We start from the raw sequence: 24,622 nt of genomic DNA on the forward strand, positions 1-24,622 counted from the left end.
CAGGAAGCGAATACAGGATGGATCAAGAAACTAGAGATCATGGTTTTTATGGCTGGCTCCTGTGCTGTAGCCTTTCCATTAGTTTTAACCCTAGAAATGAAATACTTTTTGATAATCTAATCCAGAAACTATGGCGAGGTGTTAGGAGTTTATTGCTCTCAAGGGGTCTCAAAAATATTGGAAGATTTGTTTGAATTGATGAAAAGTGAAGCAAGCACAAGAAGGAGAACCTTGTAGTAACATCTATGAAAAGGAAACCAAACTCTGGGAGTTGTGTTCAGACCAGTGTTAGTTCCAGAGAACAGATAATAGTGGGGCATGCTTCCTCCTTTCTGTAGAGGGAAAGAGAAGAGCCAAAAGGGGGAAATTATGTGCGTGCTCTCAGCCCAGGTCACTGAGTTGGTAATTTTAGCTTAACTATTTTAATGTTGTTTTTTTTCCCCAAAGGTGGGCTCACATCTAGGAGAGGGGGTGGGGAAGAAGGGGAGAAATTAGGACACAAAGTTTGCAAGGGTAGGTAGTGAAAAATTATCCTTGCATATGTTTTGAAAATAAAAAGTTTCAATAAAAAAGAAGAAAATAAAAAAAAAAAAACAAAGGTGAGCTCAAATATTTGGAAAAGGGAGGCCCAACATATATAAAAATGACTATGGCTTCAGAAAAACAAAAGACAGCAATAAAACTTGTTTGTAAAAAGAATGGTTTCTATGATGCTGAGTGAAGTGAGCCCAAGCCGGAAAACATCGTTCACAGTGACAGCAACACTGCGTGATGACAAACTTTGATAGACTTTGTTCTTCTCAGCAATATAGTGATCCAAGGCAATTCCAAAAGACTTTGATGGAAAATGCCCCCCACATCCAGAGAAAGAACTTTCGCGTCTGAATGCATATCAAAGCATTCTATTTTCGTCTTATTTTTGTTTTGTTTTTTCCTTTTGTGGTTTTTCCCTTTCGTTCTGATTCTCCTTTCACAATATGACTAATGTGGAAATATGTCTTTAAAAAAGAGTTCTTGAATGTGAATCACAACATAACTTTCTCACACTTTTTGTTGTTTGCTTGCATTTTGTTTTCTTACTCATTTTCTTTTCTTTTTGAACTGATTTTTTCTTGTGCAGCAAGAGAATTGTATAAAAATGTTTACACGTATTGGATTTAACATATATTTTAACATGTATAACATATATTGGATTTCTTGCCATCTAGGGGGGAAGGAGGGGAAAATCTGAAGCACAAGGATCGATGTTGAAAAATTATCTGTGTTCTGAATTATATATGTTCTGAAAATAAAAAGCTTTAAAAATAAAAAAATAATAAATTTAAAAATTAAAAACAGTTCAAAAGGCCTCAGGCCCCCTGAGTTCCTAATACATTCTTTTTTTTTTACAGTATTTAAAGTGTGTTACTAGTGCCTTATCTTCACCAGTCCTCCTCCTGCCTTCAATCTGTAACCTTCTCTCCAACACCAACTTATGTTTTTTGTATGTATATTTGTATGTACACATTATCCCTTTCTCTCAATAGAATGTATGCTCCTTGATGACAAAAATTGTTTTATTTTTGTCTTGGTAACCCCAGTGGCTGGCCCCACACCTGGTACTTAATAACTGTTTAATAAATACTTGTTGACTGGTTGAGTCTTTGCAACCTTGCAAGGGCCATATTCCCCAAAGAGGGGTGTTGTTTGTCTGAAATTTCCGAAAGATCCACGTATAATGGACCCCTCTTCCAGATACCATGTTGTGAGGCTGATCTGCCTCAAAGACACAAAATGCTGCAATATTCCGACTCATGAGCAAAAGCCCCATGTCACTGTTGGATTGTCACGGTGCTTATGTTGATAGCATGTTCTAGCTTCTGGAGGACGTTCAGGACTCAGGTGTGGCCATTCCCATCCCTGCTACAAGAGACACTGAGCCTCAAGAATGTCTTGATCTCTCCAGTTTGTAACTACAGCAGGGTTAGAGCTGGTCAGTGGCTCATCACCAGTGGAGCTCCCAAGAGCGGGGATCACCAGATTTCCCTTGGAAGCAGAGGGAACCATCAGCCCAGACCAGAAACGGCACTTCCAGCAGCAACCACCAAGGGAGGCATAGAAAGGCCTCGATTATATTCCACAGAGCAGGCATTAAACTCTTCCCCCAATACAGAGGCTGAGAAGTGAAACACAGCACATGACCCGGGTGCCCGATTTGGTCATTTCTGTTTTTAAAAACTCATATGAATATTTATCAAATGTTATCTACATATATTTATATAATAGCAATAAGAGAATCTTCCATTTGAAGCAAAATATTTAAAAAGACATCATTTGGGCCCAAACGCCTGCCTTCTGACCGACACACCTTTTTAGTCCCGGTGTTGTAACTGAAATCAAACTTGTGTCTTGTCTGAACTCATTAGATAGAACTCATCATGAAACTTCTGGTTCTGAACCAGCATCTCTGAGTTCCTGTTTCTAGGAACTCTAGAACTTCTGGGAGGGGGGGCGAGAATTGGATTTGAAATGAGGGAATTTTGTGTCAAATTCCAACTCGGTGACTGAGTCACTGAGTCTCGGCAGGACTCAAATTAATGTTTCTAATGATCAAAATAAAATATATAAATTATAAAGGAAACAAATAATATTAGAATGTGCTTATCAAACTATTTTGGGGGGGGGACCAAAAGTTCGCAGGTTCCTTGAAGTTTATCAGTAGATCCCTGGGGCTCCAGGGATCCCAGACAAAGGACCGTCAGATGAGAGAGAGCATTTCTAAGTTCTCTTCTATAGGTTTTATTATAAACTCACTGAGTCTCCACCCTGTGGTTGATGCCTGCAAACTGAGTTATTCTGATTCCCCTTTGGAGCGCTAATTCTTTGGGCTCCTTTCTCAGGGTTTTGGTGATTAAAAACTTGGGGCTCAACTTTCTGCTTTAGAAATAGAAAATTTTAAAAATAATAATTAAAAAAAGAAATAGAAAATCTCCCTGTCTTGGGTTGACTCTTTCTCTGAGGTCCATCTACAGCAATTCCTACTGTGTATGACTCCCCTAGTGAACATCTGCTGGGGCATCTGGACTGGGGCTCCTTTTCCTTCCAGAATGACCCTTTAAAAAGAGCAATCAACTGTCTTTTGAGTTTCTGTATCCAAATGGAAAGGGGGGAGGGGGGGAGAGATGGTTGGTTAATAAGCACTGTGCAACAATTTCATATGATTTTTGGCTTTCAGTGGAAAATGGAAATTACTTGGGCTGTATCTCTCTCTGTATGTGTGTGTGTCTCTCTCTGTCTCTCTCTCTCTCTGTCTCTCTCTCTCTGTTTCTCTCTCTCTCTGTGTCTCTCTCTGTCTCTGTCTCTCTGTCTCTCTCTTTCTCTCTCTCTCTCTCTGTGTCTCTCTCTCTCTGTCTCTCACTGTGTGTGTCTCTGTCTCTGTCTCTGTCTCTCTCTCTGTCTCTATCTCTGTCTCTCTGTTTCTCTCTCTCTCTCTCTCTCTGTCTCTGTCTCTCTTTTTCTCCCTCTGTCTGTGTGTGTGTGTATGTCTCTCTGTCTCTCATACCCACACCCCCTCCAGGATTCACAAATGTGCCAAACCTTTGGAATACACAGGTACGAGGAGACCAGGAGCCGATCCTTTTCCAGATTTCGAGTCTGCCCAAGCCCCAGTGACTCTGTCACGTCACCGGTGGGGAGGCCTCCTCCAGCCCAACCGTTCTGTGTCACTCTTGTCCGTACCTTCCTTTAGCCTCGTGACAGGAATCCAGCACACGACCATGCTCTCCCAGCTCTTTGGTGAAATTGAGGTGACGCCTTCGGGGCAAGGAGCGATGGATGTCCCCGTCTGGGTCACTTGTTGCTTCCACTTGGCAGGAGCCTCCTCCCAATCTGTTCCTTGAGCAGTTTCGGGCTCAGAGCCAGGAAAACCTGAGTGTGAATCCTGCATGAGACACTTATTGGCTGAAAGACCTGGGTAAGTCCCCCACCCTATCTGTCCCAATGTCCTTATCTTTAATGATAGTGATGGCTGCTCCTCCCAGAGTGGTTATCAGGATATAAAGTGCTTTTCGAACCTCACAAGCCCCATGTGAATGCTGACAATTATTAGCTCACTATTATTTTGCAGAAAAGTAATCTAAGGCACAGACAGTTAAGAGACTTATCCAGGGTCAATCACCAGTGAGTATAAACAGCAAGGACTTTCTTGAGTCCAAGGTCAGCCCTCTGTCCCCCCTGCCATGATGCCCCTTAACCAAAGGGAACAAAATCAGAAAATTTCCCGCACTAATGAGAATGGGATCCTGACATCTCACCCTAATTAACCATTCCTTTGGGACTGGAGCAGTTTTATAATAAAATCAACATCAGTCATTGTGACACAAAATTTATCTTCCTGGATCCCTCCGGCTTGAGAGCCAGTGGGTCTCTTGGGCCCATGGGCCGGCTGCATGGAACCCAAAGCCTCCGTGGCAGCTCCCGGAGAGCCCCAGCATGCCTTCCAACAGGCTGCGCCCCCCACCTCCCACCCCCCGCCCCGGGATGCCGTTCTTTCATCTTCTCTTCTTGGAATCCTTGTGTTTTTTTTTGGTTTTTTTTTTTTTTTTTTTTTTGCAAAACTCTGCCCAGGTGTCAGCTTCTGGCAAAGCCCTTCTAGATTCCCAACTGCTCCCTCCCCTCATTCTGCATCACCCCAAATTTACTTTTTGTACTTATTGTCTCCCCAGGAGAACAGAAGTTCTTTGAGGATAGGGATCGTTTTATCTTTTGTATGCCCAGCAACATATAATGTCAGGTGATAATAGATGGGCAATACTGTAGATAATAATAATAATAACAATGTTAACTTTTATGTAACTCTTACTGTGTACCAGGCAGCATCTTGAACACTTCACTACTTCCATTACAAGTTGTCTACTACTACTACTACTACTACTACCACCTTGTTGGTACTCTCACTACTACCACTCTTATTATTACTACTACTATTACCACACACTACCGCTACAGTATTACCACTACTATCACTACAACTATTACTGGTAGCCCATTGTTGTTACCATCACTGCTACTATTGTTACTTCTAGCACTATTACTATCATCTCTACCACTACTACTACTAACTACTACTAACTCTACCCCCCCACACCACTACTACCACAGTTAATAACTGTGGTAATATATTACTCTCACTACTAACACTCTTACTATTACTACTACCACTACAACTATTACTAGTAGCACACTGTTATTACCATCACTACTACTATTGTTACTTCTATCACTATTACTATTACCACTACTACTACTAACTACTACTAGCTCTACCCCCACCACTACAACCACTAGCACTACTTCTCCCACTGCTGTTACTACGACTAAGACTATATGGTTACTATTTGTAGGAGTAATAAAGATGATGATAATTAGCACTTACAAGGTGCTTACTATGTGCCGGCTACTGTGCTAATACTTCGGTAGCTCATTTCTGCCCCTTTTACAGAAGAGGAAACTGAGGCAGGGATGAAGCGACTCGCCCAGGATCACACAGCTAACATGGGCCTGGAGACCGGGGCTTTCTGTTTCTGGTCCTGTGTCCAGTGTTCTGCGCTGCCCCTTAATCACCCAAGAGCGTTGATGACCCAAGCTCGCAGAGCAGGGGCTTGGAGCCTTCCTTCTGCTCCTGGGCTGCTCACGGCCCAGTCATCCTCATGTGTTGGGGCTTCAGCCTCCAGGCGCTGACCAGCCTCCCCTCTGCTGATGGAGCTGGCTGCCCTACCTTACCCAAGCGTGGCCCAGCCCAGCATCTGCGACTGAAGGAGCTTCTCCCTTCTCCTTCCAAGCCAAGCCTTGCTAATGGTGGAATAAAAGGCTGACCGAGGGTCGGACACAGGGGGGAGGTGAGAGTAAGCCTCCTCTGGCCTTCTGAGGTGCCGGGGGGACAGGCTGGAAAGAGACGGACAGACTCCCCCGTGCAAATCCCCGCTCTCTAGGGGAGGACAAGAAGAGCAAGGAGCCAGCCTACGAGAGCCCCTTTTCCTGTTTGCTACCAAGGGAGAAAGCCAGAATCATATCCCAGGCTGGAAGGGACCTCGGGGATCATCTAGATCAACTTTTTCATTTTACATAGAAATAAACTGAGACCCAGAGACAGGATCATTTTATCCAAGGTTTAGGGAGGATTAGAATCCGGATCCTCTTATTTCAGAGGATCAAATTTCCTCCCCCAAATGGATCTATTTTTTCCCTAAGATTCACAGCTTGTCTTCCTCTAACAGTTCAAGTCCAATCAACAAGTATTTATTGAGCACCTACTGTATGCTGGGATTTGTGCCTTGTTCCAAACTCTCCCCTCAGTTTCCTGCCTGGACTCAGAGCTCCATACTCAGCCCCAGGCTGCCGGGTTCTTGCCCCTTGCCTTCTGGCTTGTTCTAGTCCCTGTTCTGAAAGACCTAGAACCCCTCCCTTTGCCAGTTATCTCATTCCTGCTGCTGGGAAGCCAGTTTCTGGTGATTAGGTCTGTCCCTGGCACAGACATTTTGGGAAATTTAACAAACTCACCCTGGAGCTGACGGACCATAGTCACGCCTTATTTGCAGAGGAAAGGGGTGGCCACTTTATTAACACATAGAGAGTATCTCTATTTTAAATAGTTAATCGGCAATCTCGACATAAGTACATGGATGACATGATATTAAGAGAGGGATGGGAAGCAGCATTGCATCACGGATAGAGCACCAGACCCGGACTCAGGAAGAGGGGACGCAAGAAATCCCACCTTGAATGCTCCTTAGCTGGATGACCCTAAGATACCTACAGGGTCTGTGACCTTTTCCTAGAGTAAGGGAGAAAAATCTTTTAACCCCCAAAGGATTGTGCCGGCTAAACATAGAAACATACATGCGCGTAGGTGTGTGTACATAAGTGTGCTTTGTATATAGCGTGTGAATAAGTGGGAACATGTGTGTCTCCCCAGGGACAAGAAAGTCCTCTCAGAAACTGAACAAATGATGCAGAATCCTCAACAAATGTTTGCTGTCCTCTTTGTAGTGGCCAGAAATTGGAAACTGATGGATGCCCATCAGCTGGAGAACGGCTGAATAAATTGTGCTATATGAATGTTATGGAATATTATTGTTCTGTAAGAAATGACCAGCAGATGATTTCAGAGAGGCCTGGAGAGACTTACACGAATTGATGCTGAGGGAAACAAGCAGGGCCAGGAGATCATTATATACCTCAACAACGATACTATATGAGGATTAGTTCTGATGGACCGGCCATCCTCAGCAATAAGATGAACCAAATCAGTTCTAATGGAGCAGGAATGAACTGAACCAGCCACGCCCAGAGAAAGAACTCTGGGAGATGACCATGAACCACTACATAGAATTCCCAATCCCTCTATTTTTGCCCACCTGCATTTTTGATTTCCTTCACAGGCTAATTGTTCACTATTTCAGAGTCCGACTCTTTTTGTACAGCAAAATAATATTTGGACATGTATTTTATTTGACTTCTATTTTAACATATTTAACATGTATTGGTCAACCTGCCATCTGGGGGAGGGGATGGGGGGAAGAAGGGGAAAAATTGGAACAAAAGGATTTGCAAGGGTCAGTGCTGAAAAATTACTCATGCATGTAACTTGTAAATAAAAAGCTATATTAAAAAATGCTGAATGGGAAACATTAATTTTTCCCTATTTTTATAAGGTTTAGAACTGGAAGGTTTCTAGTTCAACCCTTTCTCCTGATAGATGAGAGTACTGAGTCCAGTCCAAAGGAAAGTGACCTTCCCCAGCTGCTGCTGGGGGCGTAGTTGCTGTTGGGGGCGGGCTGCTGCCCCCAGCTTTCTGTCCCTGTTTTAGGCGCCAGGACCCAGCCTTAGCCCCGGAGGTTGGGTACCGAGCAGGGCGAGGGGTGGGCTCCTGCCTCCCTCTCACCCCTACAGATGGATGAGACAGACAAAATTAATAGCATTGCAAGCCACTGCGGTGCTGATCTGCTTTACAATCCAATTTCGAGGACGTTTTAAAAGTTGTTAGCTGACTGCCAAAAATGAGGATCATTAACAATGGATTCCCAGCTGTTCAGGAAACCAGAAATATCATTTTCTCTTCATTATGCCTTATTGCAGATGCTATTGATTCGGGCTCATCACAACTCACAGAGCAATAGCAAGTCCCCATGTCTGTGACTTTGGAAAGCGGAACCTCCGCGGGCTCTCCTTCGTCGGAGAGCAAAGGACATACGTGGCCCAGCGGCCCCAGGGAGCTCCGCTGTCTAGTGGGAAGAGCCACCGCACCCATTCAGTAAGAGGCAGCGTGGGAAATGGCAGTCTGGGAAGAGGGACCCAGGAAGGGCTGGATTCAAATCCTCCTCTGGGCAAATCACACAACTTCTGTCTGCCTCGGCTCCCTCTTCAGTGAAGCAGACCTACTATAATATCTATAAGATACATAATATATGAGATAATATAATATATATATATATATAACATATCATAAGATATAAGATATACTATAATATCTATAAGATAATATACTATAATATCTCTAAGATCCATCTCTCCGGCCTCCTCCATCCGAGGACATCACAGTGTCCTTGCCAGATTATAGAATCTGGGACATCATCTAGTTCAATCCCTCATTTTACAGATGAGGAAACCGAGGTCCTTGGAGATGACCAGGGTCACACAGTCATAGAGTCCGGATTTGAACCTTCAACCTTGGATACCAAATCCATTACTCTTTATACTGTACTACATACACTGCCTCCTACTACATGGGAGAACAAGGACACGAGATATCTGATGGGCAGCCTAGATGAGAAGAAGTAGCCATATTGATGACATTGGGGATCCGATGGAAGGTTATTAGGATAATGGAGGGAATTTGTTAAATTGGGATAATCGGTTTTTGGCTACACGTAGGCAATTTCTATCCACACAACTTCTTTGATTGCCTTAATTAAGCAAGATTATCTTTTGTCTGCTTGATATTAAATACTGCCTTCCTTTTTTCATTTTCTGGAGACAGGGAATGTGTTCCAGGGGTACGCTGGAGCCAGCTTGTACGGGGTCCTGAGAGCCAACTGTTAGATTTCCAGACCGAGCATTAACACCTCAGCAAATGCTATAAATCAAAACTTGATTCATTGTTTTATTGATTGTCTAGACTTAAGAAAGCGATGGAGGACAGCTTAATTGGGCAGATTAAACTTCATTTTCTCGGAGTTGGTTGTTAAACATTTACCAAAACGCCCCCTGAGATATGTGGAACAATCCTCCAGACTAATGGAATCAAGATTTAAATAATCTTTCTTCCAAATCCAAATTATTCTCATGTATCAAGCGCTTTTTGGTCCTGGAAAGTTTCCAAACAACAGGCCTCTGTGGTAGGTAACATATATATTTTAATTCCCATTTTACAGATGAAAATTTCTTTGTAACTTTTTCGATTCTAAACATCAGGAAGCTGCAGGCTCTTCATCTTTTGGTGGATCAATAATTCATGGTAATCAATAATCATCATCAATGATCTCATTGGTGTAGGAAATGTCCCCAATGTAAATATTGACCCTCCAGTGCCTCTCCAACCAGGGTGATTATTGTCCATGGAGGGCCCCATCTTCTAACTTCAGCCAAGTGGATCCCAAGCTCACTTTCAAGGGAGCCATCTTAACAAGGCTCTTCTCTTTGAAAAGCTACTGGTGTCTTTTCTTTCTTAGCAAAATTCAGGGCAGGGATCACTGAAGAGGAAGTCTGGTGCAATCTGCAGAGTCCTGAGCTCCAAAGGACCCACATTTGAATCTGGGATCTGCTTTCTGACTATCTCTGCTGGCCAGATCAACCGCAGAACGTTTCTGGGTTTTCTCTCTAAATGAGGAGCAGAACCCAACAACTCCACTAAATCTCCATCCCATGGTTTTACGCTCTCATGTCCCTGCTATGGTCACTTCTCAATTAGGGTCACAGGAGGCCGCCCTTCCAGGTGGCTGCTGGGATTAGACACTGAACCTGCTGACTCCACGTTTGGCTCCTCCTGGACATCCTGACCCCCCCCCCAGACACATCTCCTAGATACTCTGACCAGACCTGGCTTGACCAGTGCTCCCACTCTGCCCTGCCCTAAAAGCCATTAGCTTCATCTTTACTGATGAGGAGGAGGAAAAGAAGGACAAGGGAGAGACAAAGAGGCAAGCGCCCAGCGGCTGGGACAGGGAGAGAGCCGCTGGTCTTAGAGGCAGATGACCCGGATTCTCTGGTATTTACTGCCTCCTTGACCTTTGACAAAACATTTCAGCTCCCTGGGCCTCAGTTTTCTAATCTGTGAAATGAGGAAAATGGACTAGATGACTTCTAAAGTTCTTGGAGTTCTAGGTCTGGGATTCTGTGTCAGCTATACCAACAGCCACTTCTAGCTCTTTAATCAATCAGTACATTTATCAAGCACCTACTGTATGCCTAGGCAGTAGGACTACAAAGAAAAAGCGAAAGTGGCTCCTCTCCTCAAAGAACTTACAATGGAAGGTAGATCCAATGAAAACACAAACCAGACATCATTAGTGACACACTGGCCAGAGTTCTGGGTCGAGTCAGGAAGATTTGAGTTCAAATCCAGTCTCAGACACTAACTTTGTGACTTTAAGGTCACCTAACTTTGGTTTCCTTAACTCTACAATGTGGATGATAACAATACTGACCTGCTAGGGTTGTTGTGAGGATCAAATGAGATAGTATTTGTAACGGGCTTAGCATAGCATCTTGCACACAGTAGGCTCTATATGAATATTTCTTCTCTTTTCCCTTTCTTTCTCTATAAGATACATATGGAGAAGATGGAAGAGAGCCCTTGAGGGAAAGTCACTCCTCAGAAAGATGGAATTTGAATTGAGTCTTGAAGGAAATCAGTGACAAAGAAGAGGAGCAATGGAGGAAGAACATTCCTGGCCATGGGAAGAGCTTGTACAAAGGTGTGGAGGTGGGAGATGAAGTCCCATGGCTGGACCATAGAGTGAGTGGAGGTGTAAGGTGGCAAAGACAGAAAGGGGCCACATAAGGAAGAGCTTTCAATGCCAAATTGAGGAATTTCTCTTTGACTCAAAAGGAAATCACTGGAACTGGTTGAATAAGAGGTTATTTGGACTTCAACAAAATCATTTTTGGAGGCTGTGGAATAAAATAAAGTCCTAGAAAGAATAAACTGATCTGAAGGATGGATTGTAGCAGGGAGAGATCTGTTAGTTAATCGTGTACCACATTCATTCCTCTTTCCATCTGGATTCTGGGCACCAGGGACCAGCCTTCTTGGTGACCTTCATTGGACCTTGTAGAGTTCCTTGGATTTGTGAAGCAAATCAATGTAGAATTTATCATTATTCATTATTAATGGAAACAATATTATTTTTTGTTTTATTAAAGCTTTTTATTTGCAAAATCAACATTGACCCTTGCAAAACAACTTTTCCCTTCCTTCCTCCAGATGACAGGTAGTCCAATACATGTTAAATATATTAAAATGTATGTTAAATCCAATATATGTATACATATTTATAGTTATCTTGCTGTATAAGAAAAATCAGATCAAGAAGGAAAAAAAAACCTGAGAAAGAAAACAAAATGCAAGCAAACACCAATAGAGAGTGAACATGCCATGTTGTGATCCACACTCAGTTCCCATAGTTCTCTCTCTGGGTGTAGATGGTTCTCTCCATCACTGAACAACTGGAACTGGTTTGAATCATTCATTGTTGAAGAGAGCATTAATGGAAAATTTAATAAGAATTTATTAATTAATGGAGAATTTAGGTGGGTGATCTTTTATAAATCATGTAACTTCTCTGGGGACAGTAAGACACTAGCCACCTCATGGAGCCATGGAGGAAGATACTTTCCCAAAGCTAACACCTTTCCAGGACCTGTTATTCCTTTCGTTCTCAATTCAATAAATTCAATAAAATAAATTGAATTCAAAAATTCAATAAATACATATCAAGTCTTTATCATTTACCAGGCATTGTAGTGGAATGGACGCAAGAACCAAGTGGCCCCTGCCCTTGAGAAGCTTATATTCTCCTGGGATTATATGACCAGATGTGTATCGGATAAGTACAACGTATACACAAGGCAAACAATGTAATTTTAAGACAAAGAAAGCACTAAGAACAGGAGACTCCGGCTCACTCTCCTTGTGGGGAAGATGGTGCAGGAGCAGGTTCCAGCTCTCAGCACAGAATAGGCACCTAATAAAGGCTGACTGATTCTGTGATAGTCAGCTGAGGAAGGAACACCTTCATTAGCCAGCCCACACGCTACAAGCATAAAGGGCCAAGCAGACAAAGAAAGGGGCAGGAGAATCAGCAGCAGGGGGAAGCGCAGCCAGGGACCGGAATTGCATTTTCCGTGGCAGGGTGAAATGGCCCGTGGGCCTCTCCTCGGCCACACCCGGGACATGTGCAAATTGTCTCAGGCCAGTCCTGGGGACATAAAGACTGCGGATCTTGACCTTTTCCATCACTGTGTGGAAAGCCCGAAGAGATAAAAAGGAAAAGACTCAATCTAGGGCTTATTGCTCCTCCTCGATATTTACATTTCCCTCCAATGAAGGCGTATTTCACGATCCCCCAAGGATTTCGATGCCCTTCTATTGCACTCACATTAAAATGAAAATTTCGGGCGCCCACTTGACCAATCAGTCAGACGCACAGACAGCCAAAGCACCCGGCTCAATCTGGCCAGACATTTATATTTTTAATGGTCCTTTCCTCGAACGAGGGAACGTGAATAACTGGCTCAGCCCTACCTAGGGCAATTGTGCAGAGGCCTGTGGGTGTGCTATAGATTGTTCAGAAGGATAAAGGAGGAGGGGGCCCAAAATGGGCCCATTAGCTCCACAATTAAACAAAGGAAGGAGAAAACCTAAAAAGATCCACCAGAAAACATGCAGCAGTCTGCCACCTGGTGTCCATTCTGGGGAAATGCGCCGAGCGTTTCAGGCGCCCTCTTGTGGTGGTACTCAGCCTTGGCAGCCAGAAAAAAGAAACAGTCCATTGAACCTGAATTGGGCTGAGAGCATCTGAGGCGTTCTAAGCAAAGCGATTGTGGTTTCCTTTTTTTTTTTTTTCCCTTTCAAAGAAGCACCGATCTAGCATTTATCACTCACTGATGGATCATAAGTTCATAGATTTCAAGAAGGAATAGACCTTATAGATTATCTAATCTAAACTCTTATGGGTTTGTTCAATAATCTATCCACAGTCACAGAGCTTCCAGCTTCCAGAGGCAGGTTCTGAACTCTCCACTTAGGACAGACAGTGTGTGACTGTGGCTGGTAAAGAATAAGGAATAAAGAAAGAAAGAAAGAATAAGGAATAAAGAAAGAATAAGGAATAAAGAAAGAATAAGAAAGAAAGAATAAAGAATAAATAAAAAAGAACAAGGAATACATAAAGAATAAATAAAGGAATAAATAAAAAAATAAAAAAGAATAAGAATAAAACCCAGTGCTCTCATTACTTGCTAAAACTCAGAGAATGGTGTCCAGGACCAGAGGGAGGATGATGGGAGGAGAAACACACTGCCCAGATGCCTTCAGATCTGAATTGTCATCCCAGCTCCATCACCGGCCGACCTTGGGCAAGCAAGCTACTTAGTTCCCTAATCTGGAGGAGGGGGGCTGCAGGAGGTGAAAGCTTCCTTCCTATCCCCAGATTCTATAAGGTCCAAAGGTCCTGTAAGATTTAAATAATGAGCATTTGGGTAGAAACTTCTAAAGGAAAGTTTGCTCTTTTCTAGGCATTTGGAAATCAATAGTTTTGAGAAAAAAATGGCGATTTCTCAAGGAATCAGGGTTATAGCTAAATGTGTCCCAGCTTGGCAGTATTGGAATTCACTCAGGAAAAAAACAATACTCCCCATTATCTAACTTAGCTAGAATGAAGACACTTTAATTATCCAATTGATTGTCACAGTATGGACAGTGGGGTGCCATGCAATTAATTAAAGACAGAGGAGGAGAGAATAAATCAGGTCTTTCTGCAGCTAGGCAGCTGGGAAGAAAGGGGAGAGTGCTGGCTTGGGAGTCAGGACCCCTAAGATCCCTCCCAGGTCTATGACCCCCACCCCACAGTGGGCTATAACCAAACTCTCTGGGTGGGAGTTGGGAGGCCAGGGATTTCTTCTTTGTTCCTCTGTCAGCATCACCCTGAAGGAACCTGGGTAAGTCATTGAGTCTCTCTGGGCCATAATGCCATCCTTTCTGGACTCAAGACTTACTAATTTCCAAGGACCAGTTTCTTTTGCGGCAACAAAGGTCATTTAGAACGAAGACCTAATTAGAAAGAATGAATTCCCAGCCTCGCAGTGAGTTGAAACGGCTCCATTTCTGAGGGTTCTATAAGTGACTGATACTAATAGTCAAGATAACTGGCATTTCGAAAGCTCTTTGGAGTCTGCAGAACACTTTGCACGCACGATCTCGTGTGCATGGATCTCCTGTGAGGCTCGTGACAGTGCCTGGAGAAGGATACTTCTTTACTAGCCCCCAAATTGTGTATTCCCAGTGAGGAAATAATTAATAGCTTGATTATCTAGTGTTTTGAGACTTGCAAAGATTATCTCACAACAACCCAAGGAGGGAGATACTATTATCTCCATTTTACAGATGAGGAAACTGAGGCAGTGTGGATTTGAACCCATCACTCTTCACTCTGTCCCGTAGCCGCCTGAACCTCTACTATTCTTTATGAGTTTCCAAACCACTGTCCTCTCGCCTGCCCACGTCCAGCTCTTGGTCTCATTTCTGTTTTGTCTTCCTCTACTAGAACATGAGATCCTTGAAGACAGGAACTGTCTCCTATTTTTGGTCCCCAGTGCTTATCACAGTGGCCAGCCCATAGTTAATGCTTAAGAAATGCTTTTTCATTCATTCATTCATTCATACGGATGCAGAACTGAACCTTCCTACAGCTTACTCCCCCGGGACACCACAGAGAGCTTGTTTCTTGTGTTATAAGCGAGACTTGGCTCCTCTTCCTCCCCCTGAGACTGGATCTTTCCCCTGTACCACGCTGACTCTCTGCAGGTATTGCTGCCCCCATTTTATGGATGGGATCACACACAAACAGGTCTCCCCGGGTCCAACACTCTAAGCTCTGCTCCCTTTGTCTCTTCCCGGTTAACAGACCGGCCCTGCTCCTCGAGGTGGGCCGATATTCTGGCACTGACCCTCCTCTCCCGTCCCAGCAGCCCGAGTTTCTGACCTCAGTCTAGCCAAGAGAGAATGATCTCACCCTGGGTGGTGGCCAAAAGTTTCCACTCCTGTGGCTGTCAGAAAACAGCCAGATGCAGATGCTCGGGGTACTTACTCCTTGGTTGAAAAGGATAAAGGATGAAGAGCTATGATGGGAGCTCTCTGGACACTTTGCCTTCTCACTATGGAAAATTTTACCAGATGCCCCCAAGGTTCTAGGTGGGTGAGAGCTGAGGTTCTGGAGTAAGAGAAGAACTGGAACTGGGGTTCTAGAAGGAATTCAAGATTCCTCGGGGTAGCAGATTACCTGTCTTACATGAAAAAAATTAAAAATGATTTGAAAAATGAAAAATTTAGTCAATCAAAACTTTACTTATTTCTATGATACCACATCAGCTTCTCCTTCCCCTCCGGAACAAGCCTAACTGGCCAGCTGTTTAGTGTAACGGAAATACGGCCTGTGTCATGATAAACGAGAAAAGCTCCAGGGGGTCACTTGCTCCCTTCCCAAGGGCCAAACCCACCTGGGTTATTCCTCTTGGGGAAACTTGCCGCTGCATGGAGGCCATGGGCTGGCGCTGTTCCCTGGGCTGTTACGGCTTCCCCTTCCAAGCTTTCCCAGTCCCTGGAAGCGAGGAATCTGTACAGATGGGGATGCAACAAGAAGGCTGCTGCTGCTGCAATCCAGAGAGGAGACGGCCTCCATCTGTTGGCCCGTTCCAGGATCGGTTTTCCAAACAGATCAACAGATGAGCATTGAACCCAGGCAGGCAATGGGGGGATCAGTGCCGGGGACACTCCCAGAGCTTGCCCGTCGGATTGCACATTTCCAATTTATCCGAACCCCAGAAGCTGACCCGAAAATCAGTAGGACAGAAAGAGCAGACTAACTGGAATCAATGGTATCATACACTTCCGGCTGCAATCGTGTGCTCCCGTGCATCCCATTAAATAGTTTCCTCCTTCTTCCTATCAGTTAACAGCTTTCCCTACACTGAAAGGCCAGTGGCCATGTCCATCCCTTAGCATAAATGACTGATCATCTAGAAGAGTTTGGGCTTGTGTTTTGGGAGGAAAGGGCCCGTTTCCCAACAGACTCCTGTCTCCCCAGAGCAATATTGTGAAGATCAACTTTGCATCATGGGAATAGAATGTGAAGGAAAGCCATGGACCTGTAACTAAGGTGAGACCGACGTGCCTTTGTCCCAGACATGGCAACGAGATGAAATGGCTTTTTCTATGGAAGGGCCTCCCTCCCTCTAGGACGACTGGCCCTGAGCCTCCTCCTGTGGTGCAGCCTGGGCCGCTGATGAACGCAAGAACCGCTAAGCTGTTGCCCCCATTGGGGTCACCTTGGCGCCCTTTGGGAGGCCGACCTTCCCATGCCCATTGGCGATGTTGCCGCCATTTTTGTGTCTCTCTGCCCACGCCTTCCCCAAACTGCCTTTGCCTCCCAGGGGGAAATACTCCCAGTTATAACGCTTATCACGGCTAATAAAAGACTCACAGACGTGGATCTGAAGAGGCCTTAGAGACCACCTAGTCCCGGCCCCACTTTTTAGACCTGACTTTGGAAATCAGGTAAGTGGCCCCCGGTCACTCAGGTCACGAGCCGCGAGCAGATCTTCGGCCTCCCGACCCAGTGCTCCTGGCGCTGCTCTTATTTCAGCTAAAGGCAGACCTGGGTTTGCTCTGGGGGTGTTTTCAGGGCCTCACTTTGAGGGGCCCGCATGGTGCTAGGCTCCCTGACAGAGTTCAGCTTTCCCATAAGGCCTTTCCCAATGGCTTCCTCCACCTCGAACTGCCTGCATTTCCTCCCTCTTGAAATAACTTTAATTGCCTTGTCTTTCTATAGAGACATATTGTGCTTCCTACCCACCCAACCCCCCAAAAGAAAACCATTTCATTTTTGTTCCCAGAATGCAAAGTCTCAAGATCTTGCATTTATTTATTTTTCTGCCAGAATGTAAACCCTTTGTGAGTGGAAGAGGTTTCACTTTTTTGGTCTGGGCATCCAGCACATAGTAGGGACCTTCTAAATGCTTGCCCATCGATTCCCTTTGTACCCCCAGGGCCTGGCACACGATAGGTACTTGGTAACTGCTTGCTGAACTGACATTTAATTGAATTCAGAGACTACTTGTTGAAACGAATGTTACAGAATCCTCCAGCTCTGGCGGGGGGAAAGATTAGATCAGACGCCCGTGCTCCATCTCTCCGGGGCCACGGGATCCAGCTGTTCCTCTCTAAGCCTGCCCTCCCTTTGTCCGAGACATATTTCTCTTGTGCCGTGGCCAAGCTGAGGCACTTGACCAAATTACGGTCCTGTTCATCATCTCTGAGATCGGCACCGAAGGTGTCTCTGACTGGCACGTCCTCGCCTTAATATCCTTCTAGACCGAGCTTCGTGGGCCCATTACGTGTAAATTAGAAACACATTATTCCGGCAGGGAAGCTTTTCTTTCAAATGCATAGAATTTTATAACCTGCCACGATCTATTAAAATCGGAACGGTCTGCACCGAAGCTGACTCCTTTCTGTATGAAGATGTCAAAGGATCTTAATTTCAGCTAATTCTGTCATCCCAGAGAGGCTCCTCCGCTTAAGAGTTGGCAGTGATGACTCCGGGAAAACGGTTCCAGGAACGCTCGGCCATCGCTGAGATAATGGCCTGTTTTGTTAGATCAGTATCACCTCAGATACGTGAAGCTCGGCCAAACGCGGCCGTCTGCTTGCTTTACGATTTCCCCCTCCACCAAATTCCCTGAAAAGTTTTTTTAAGTCCTGCGAGGGCTTGACGTAAGTAGGCCGGGCCCTGGTGCAGAGGGAGCAAACAGAAAGAACGTGGGGGACCCTCAGAGAATTCCAGAATCCCAGGTCCGTCCTAATAAGGAAAACTTTCTGCCCCAGAAGGCTCAAGGTCTTTCCAGAAGTCTGCTGCCATTTATGGTGATGGATCCAGTCACGGTGCATGTTCCTCCCAGGTTCTCAGAAACAAATCAGCTTTTCAGAATACTCACACAAGGCCCGAGACCGAGAAGGGGCCGAGGAGGAACCCGGGGGGTCTTTGGACTTGGCAAAGACTTCCTTATCTCTCGAATGTCTCCCTAGTGGTGACTTCCAAGTCCGAGAGCTATTGCTAGCAACCGGAGCATCTGGGGCCTGTCCCGTGAAAAAACACTGGGATAATACCAATAGTTATGTCCTCCGATCAATGGGACAGACACTAGGACACTGTCGTATTGGGGAGGGACAGAAAGCCAAGGCCCAGGGGAGGAGCAACAGAACAGGAGGCATTAAAATATGTAAATTTATGAATATTTGATATCAATGTTTGCACACCTAGATTCTGGTGCCCAGGGACAAAGCTCTGCTTACCCCACCCTGGTTACAGCTTTGCCAAATATGTCTCCAATTTTTTTTCTGTTTCTTGTTTTTCTAAAAGATGTCTTTGTGAAATTTCCAGAAGTCTAAGAGGAATTGAGAGGGAGACTGAAATCAGTACTTATCTGCTTGAACCAAAGGTTTTTAGGATCTTTCAGAATCATTTTATCCAATCCTTTCATCTTACAAATGAGGAAATGGAAGCCCTGGGAAATTGAGGGACTTGGCAAGGGTGAGCTGGGATCAGAACTCCCCAGCTCCCAGGCTGGTCCTCCCACCAGCCCATTCTCTTCATGGTTCCCTGCTCTTGTCGATACTTAAGTGGCTCTTCCAGGTTCCTGAAGATGTTTCCAAGAGACCATGAAGAAGTGTATCCCAGGCTGACAGTTTACAGGCAGCTTCCCCAGACCCCCACTCTACTAACAGACATCCCACAAGCCCAGTTCTTCCCTCTGCCGGTACCGAGGGCACAGGAGCACAGCGTTATCTGAGTACTTCTAAGGGATGGGTTGTCTCCAAGTCGGCGTTCACCAAGAACGATTGACCGGGTCAGCAAGTCTGGGGTCGGCAAAACAGTGGCTGGAGGTCCCACCTTTCGCTTGGTTATGCTCCCTTTAGGTAATCCATTTTAGGAGTAGATTAGATTAGATTGGATTGGACAATCTCCTTTTACAAAATCTTTTATTCCTGCTTCACCCTCCTTAACTCATGACCTCCTCACCTGAAACTTGCCCAAAGTCAGGACTGTTAACAAAAGCCAAGAGTGATGTGAAGGCCGGTCACAGAAAAAGCAATAGCAAAGGAAGCTCCCTGAGAAGATGAGAATGTCATCCTCGGGGCCCCCTGCAATGGACTCCCAACAGCTTGATGTGGAGTGCCCTGCTGTTCTCTCCCAGAGCTTCCTCCGGGGGCGAGATCTCTGTGGGGCAGGCTATGGCTAGCAATCGGAGCATCTGGGGCCTGTCCCGTGAAAAAACACTGGGCTCCACCGTCAGCTCTAGTAAAGGGAGCCCGGAATTTGGAAGTGACCAGCACAAGGAGATCAGGGCTGGGAGCCGGGACCCCCAGGAATGGCCGCACTCCATGCCGTGTCTGTGCTGTGCCTGGAATTAACTACCTCCTGAATGTGCTCATTCTCGCTCAAAATCTCCCTCCTCCCTGAGACTCCTCCCTGAGACTCCTCCCTGAGACTCCTCCCTGAGGCTGCCCGATGCTCCCAGCAGCCAGAAGCCTCTCACTTTCCCCATACTTAATCCTGCGCACAATTTGGTGGATTTCCTTGGGCACCCCTGGCTTCTCCCTCTGGCTTGGGCCCTTAAGCTTTGTGGGAAGGATCAGACCCCTCTGGCAGTCTGGGTCCCCGAGGCACCTCTTCTCAGAAAAACGTTTTCTAAAATTCACAAAACAAACTATGGAAGATAATTATGCTGAAATGCAGTTAACTATTTTTTCAATGTCAAGTTCCCAGGTCCTGAGTTAAAAAGGTAAGTTTTGAGGACAAAGGCTGTTTGATTTAGGGCTTTGCTCTCCAGTAAGTGATTACTAAATGCTTCTTGACTGATGCTTCACACTCTTTCAGTTTTCCCATAGCCCTTGACATCTTCCGACACAACTGGCTTGTGGGGGTGACCCTCAGGGGGTCACCTTGGGTATCTCCTCGGGGGGTCTCCCCCTCAAGACCCCGGCCCTGAGGTCCAAACTTCCCTCCAACGAGGGGCCGAGCCTTTGGGAGCACGATCGCATCCATCTCTACCGCGGCCCTCGCTGGCATCGTTCCCCACCCTCCCCCCAACCCGACAGTCCTGAATTTGCCCTCGGCCCAACAGCGGCTCGTTCTGGCTCTGGCGGGACAAGCCGGGCTTTGGAGCTCAGCCCCTGGCACGGCTTGTTCCTGCCTGGGAGGCCGGGGAGAACGGGGAGGCCGCCGGCCCCTCCGCACATGTTCCTCGCAGGGTAATCGCTTCATCTTGAGATATTTCAGGGCAAACGAGGTCGGAACTTCAGAGGGTGACCTTAACTCTCTCTCTATTTGAAGAGGAAAGATTGCTTCAGAGAAGTCGAGAGTCTCTTTAACTCCAAAATGCACAAATCCCTCCTGGTAGCTCGGAACCCTGGGAGCACCCCATAGGCATTATGGGGTGAGGATCAGGCCCCCAGCCAATGTGCCCAGGACTGTGCTAGGGAGAAAGGAAGGCAAAAATGGAGGTTCCATTCTAACAGGAGAGACGATTTGTATGCACATGGGGGGACCTTTAGGGCTTCTGCGGAAGGTAGGGCTCAAGGGGATTCCTGAAGAAAAGGAAGGTACAGGGGAGGACTGAAAAGAAAATGTTTTGCAGGTTTGGGGGTCACACAAAGACACAGAGGTGGAAGGTAAATCCTATAAGCTGAGCAACAAGCATTAATTAGGCACCTATGATTTGTGCCAAATGCTTTGCTAAGTTCTGAGTGTGCAGAGAAAGAGAGACAGAGACAGAGACAGAGACAGAGACAGAGACAGAGAGAGAAGCAGATCCTGCCCTCAAGAAGATTACAGTCTGCTGGCATTTTCTGCATGAGGAACATCGAGGAGCAAGCAGAGCATGTTGCCTGGACCACGTGTGCATAGTGGGTGAAGAGCTTTTGGTCTCAGAGTTTAGATTTGAATGAATGAAATAATAAATGTGAATGGATGAAAAAGATGTCTCTGCAGTTTCCCAAGCATCACACATGCATCCTCCTGAATTCCTAGGACAAGGGTGACCGGAGGATGGCCACTCCAGACCCCTTTCTCCCTCTCCCCATCTCGCCAGACCCTTGCCCGGGGCTCCACTGGAGGCAGCCACAGGGGGTCAAACTGGATCCCAAAAAGAGCAGGTCTGAGCATATTGAAGGAGTATATTCAATATGGCCTCTGCTGCTCCTCCCCAACTGCTCTGAATTTGTTTTTATGTGCATGAGTCAGGGAGCCACCAGAAATTCCCTGAGAGGCTGCAGGGCAGAGAACAATGTTCTTGGGGCTCTTTTAGGTCCCAGTTACCGTAGTCACAGAACATTAAAGTGGAAGCTCTTGAGGGCCCGGCCTAACTTTCTTTTTATTTGTATACCCAATATTTAACATAGCACCTAGCATACAGAAAGTGCCTAATAAATGCTTGTGAAAGTGAAATCCTGATCCACTCTCAGACAATGATTTATGACCTTCTGTGACTGAGCCCTGAATGGAGACCACAACTTTCTGAGGCATTAGAGAAAAGGCATTCAGTTTGTCTGGGCAATTCTCCATTCTTCCCCACAACTAAAATTAGGGCTTCCTTTGACCTTCTCTCTTTGCTTTTTCTCACTTTCTCTCTCTCCTTCCCTCATTCATGCATTGATTCATTCAATAAGCATTTATTGGGCGCCTACTGTGGGCCAGAGACATTCAAAGACAAAAATAGAAGCAGTCTCTACCCTCAAGGACCTTGCCGTGTATTGGGGAAAACATGTAGATACATGAGTACCTATGGTCACAGAAATACCTTTCCATGGAGGTACAGAGGGAAGAATTCTGGGATCAGAAGGCCTGAGTTCAAATCTCCTCTCTGATATTTAGTAGCTCTGTGACTATTATAAAAACTCACCTCAGTTTCTTCATCTGTAAAATGAGGTTGTTGGACCAAATGGCCTTTGTTCCCTTTCAGCTCTAGGGCTATAATTCTACAACCTCGATAAATATGGAAATATATACAAAGTCAAAATAATTTGCTAGCTAGGGAGCAGCTAGAGGGAGGGGAGGGATCAGGAAAGGGCTCTTGTAGAAGGGGGCACTGGAACTGAATTTTAGATGCAGCCGAGGCTCTGAGAAGCTGAGGAGGAAGTGCATTCTGGGTAGGGGGAAACAGCCTGAGCAAAGGCATGGAGATGGGAAGCGGGACATTGTGGGTGAGGAAGAGCTAGGACAACTGGGTTGGAGTCTGGGATACAGGGAGAAGCCTGAGAAGGTTTGTCCTTCTTATCTTTGTTAGAATTTGACAGGATCACAGGAGTCAGGGGTGGAAGGGTCCTCAGAGACAATCGAGCCTGACCCCCTCGATTTACAGCTGAGGAAACTGAGGATCAAAGGGTGAATTACCCAGCACTGCGGGTAATAACTCTCTCCCTTCCCTTTCTTGCTCCTTTCTCCCCTAAAGGACAACATTTCACACCCCTCGCAAGCTTTGTTCTTTCCCTTTCTCTATATCCAGCAATAAATTTCTGCCGTGCAAATGTGACAGTCGCACTGGCCGGCCTCCTATAGATTATCTCGCCATTGGACCCATCGCGGCTCGGGCCCGCTAATTGCGCTCCCCCCGCCCCCATCCCCAGCTCATCTGGCCAGTCGCTAAGACTGATGTCCAATTTGCATTATTTATGTCTTCTCTCTGGGTTTCAGTGATGGGCTTTTGCATAACATATGTAAAATTGTGCTGACAAGGAGAATTCGCCGGAGATGCTCGGAGGAGGGGGTGGGAGCGGGGGGAAGGAAAACCTGGTTTGTGTAAATTCAAAAGCCTGCCCGACAGCTTTGTTGCCGAGAGAATGGGCACCTGCCCTGGGCACTGGAGGACGCCATCTGACAGCCAAGCCACCGTGGGCCCCCTTCTCACCCCCCCCCAAAGAAAGAACTGGAGAGGAGAAAGCACCGAGAGCCAGTTTGAGGATTCTCAAGTTCAGATTTTTGCTGTCGTTAAAAAGTTTTCCTTTTCCCCACATCAACTTCCATCCTTTATCTCTTCCTTCTTACTCGCAGCCATCTTGGATTCTCTCAGTATAGAATAGAGCAGGTCTAATGGCTGACGAATAAATCCAGTCAACTAGGTTGGGGCAACTGGGCTTTTGTTCCAGGGCCCTGAGACCTAGAGGCTTCTTTTTGCCTTGCACGGGTGGCTCTGTGCCCGTGCCTTGGGGTATTCTGTGCTTTGCTTAGGGCTCTCCACTGACTCACACGACCAGGTGGGGCGCCTGCCCCTCGGCCACCATCTCCAGGGTTCCACTGCCAAGGCGCCTTTCTCCTGGGTCCCTCCTCCCGAAGCCGCAGGGAGACAAGGGCTGTACTCTGGAGGAGGCTCCCCGGGAGTCCCTGATTTACTGTCCTTTGTGTGATAACTTCCCTGTCAGCTCAACTCCATCTTCTCCAGGATCCCTGAGAATCCCTAATTATGTCTCTGACCCATATTCTCAGAGAGCACAGGTGTGGGTCAGTGTCGAGAGGGAACGTGGAGAGAGGAGTAACTTTGCCTAACTCCTACATAGCCGAGCTCCAGCTCCGCATATGTGTTCCGGGGCTCAGCCCCTGTCTGGAGACACCTTGGGCTAACCCCAGGCAAACAAGGGAAAGCAGAGCAAGTATCGCATCCTTTCCCCCCTCCATCCCACCCTCCTGGCTGTAACCCTCATTTCTCCACTGACCCCCAAGAAACCCAAGGCCTTTGGATCCCGGACTTACTGGTTCTCCCCGTCAAGCCGGAGGTCGGTACTCCTCCCACAAAACTCAGCTCCCCTGCGATACCTTCTATTCTAACAAAACTTCCTTCGCACAGTGGTGGCGCGGTGACGCGATGGCTGACTTTGCAGCCAGGAAGACCCGGGTCAAACCCCACTTCTATTACTTTCTAATTGCGTGACTTTGAGGAAATTATTAAATCTTTCAAGAGCCCCAATGAATTTCTAGGATAATAAGTTGCAGAGATGTTAATATAATAGGATATAATTGGATATAATATAATATGATAGGATAAAGTGTAATATGATAAAATATGATATAATAGGCTATTATATAATATAATGGGATTTAATATAATATAATAGGATGTAATATAAAATATAATGTAAGAACAGAAACTAGTGTCTCAAACTCCAGCAACCAACTTGATTGTCCTCAGCACTATCGGGACAGAGCTTCATTCCTCCTGGCTCCCACTTTGGCTGAAACCTGCCTTGGTTCCGAGTTTCCTCACGTGGGAGTTCCCTATCTGAATAAAATGACAAGGCCAGTCCCAGTTCTTATCT

The sequence above is a fragment of the Antechinus flavipes genome, chromosome 5, assembly GCF_016432865.1.
Source record: "Antechinus flavipes isolate AdamAnt ecotype Samford, QLD, Australia chromosome 5, AdamAnt_v2, whole genome shotgun sequence".
NCBI lineage: Eukaryota > Metazoa > Chordata > Mammalia > Dasyuromorphia > Dasyuridae > Antechinus > Antechinus flavipes.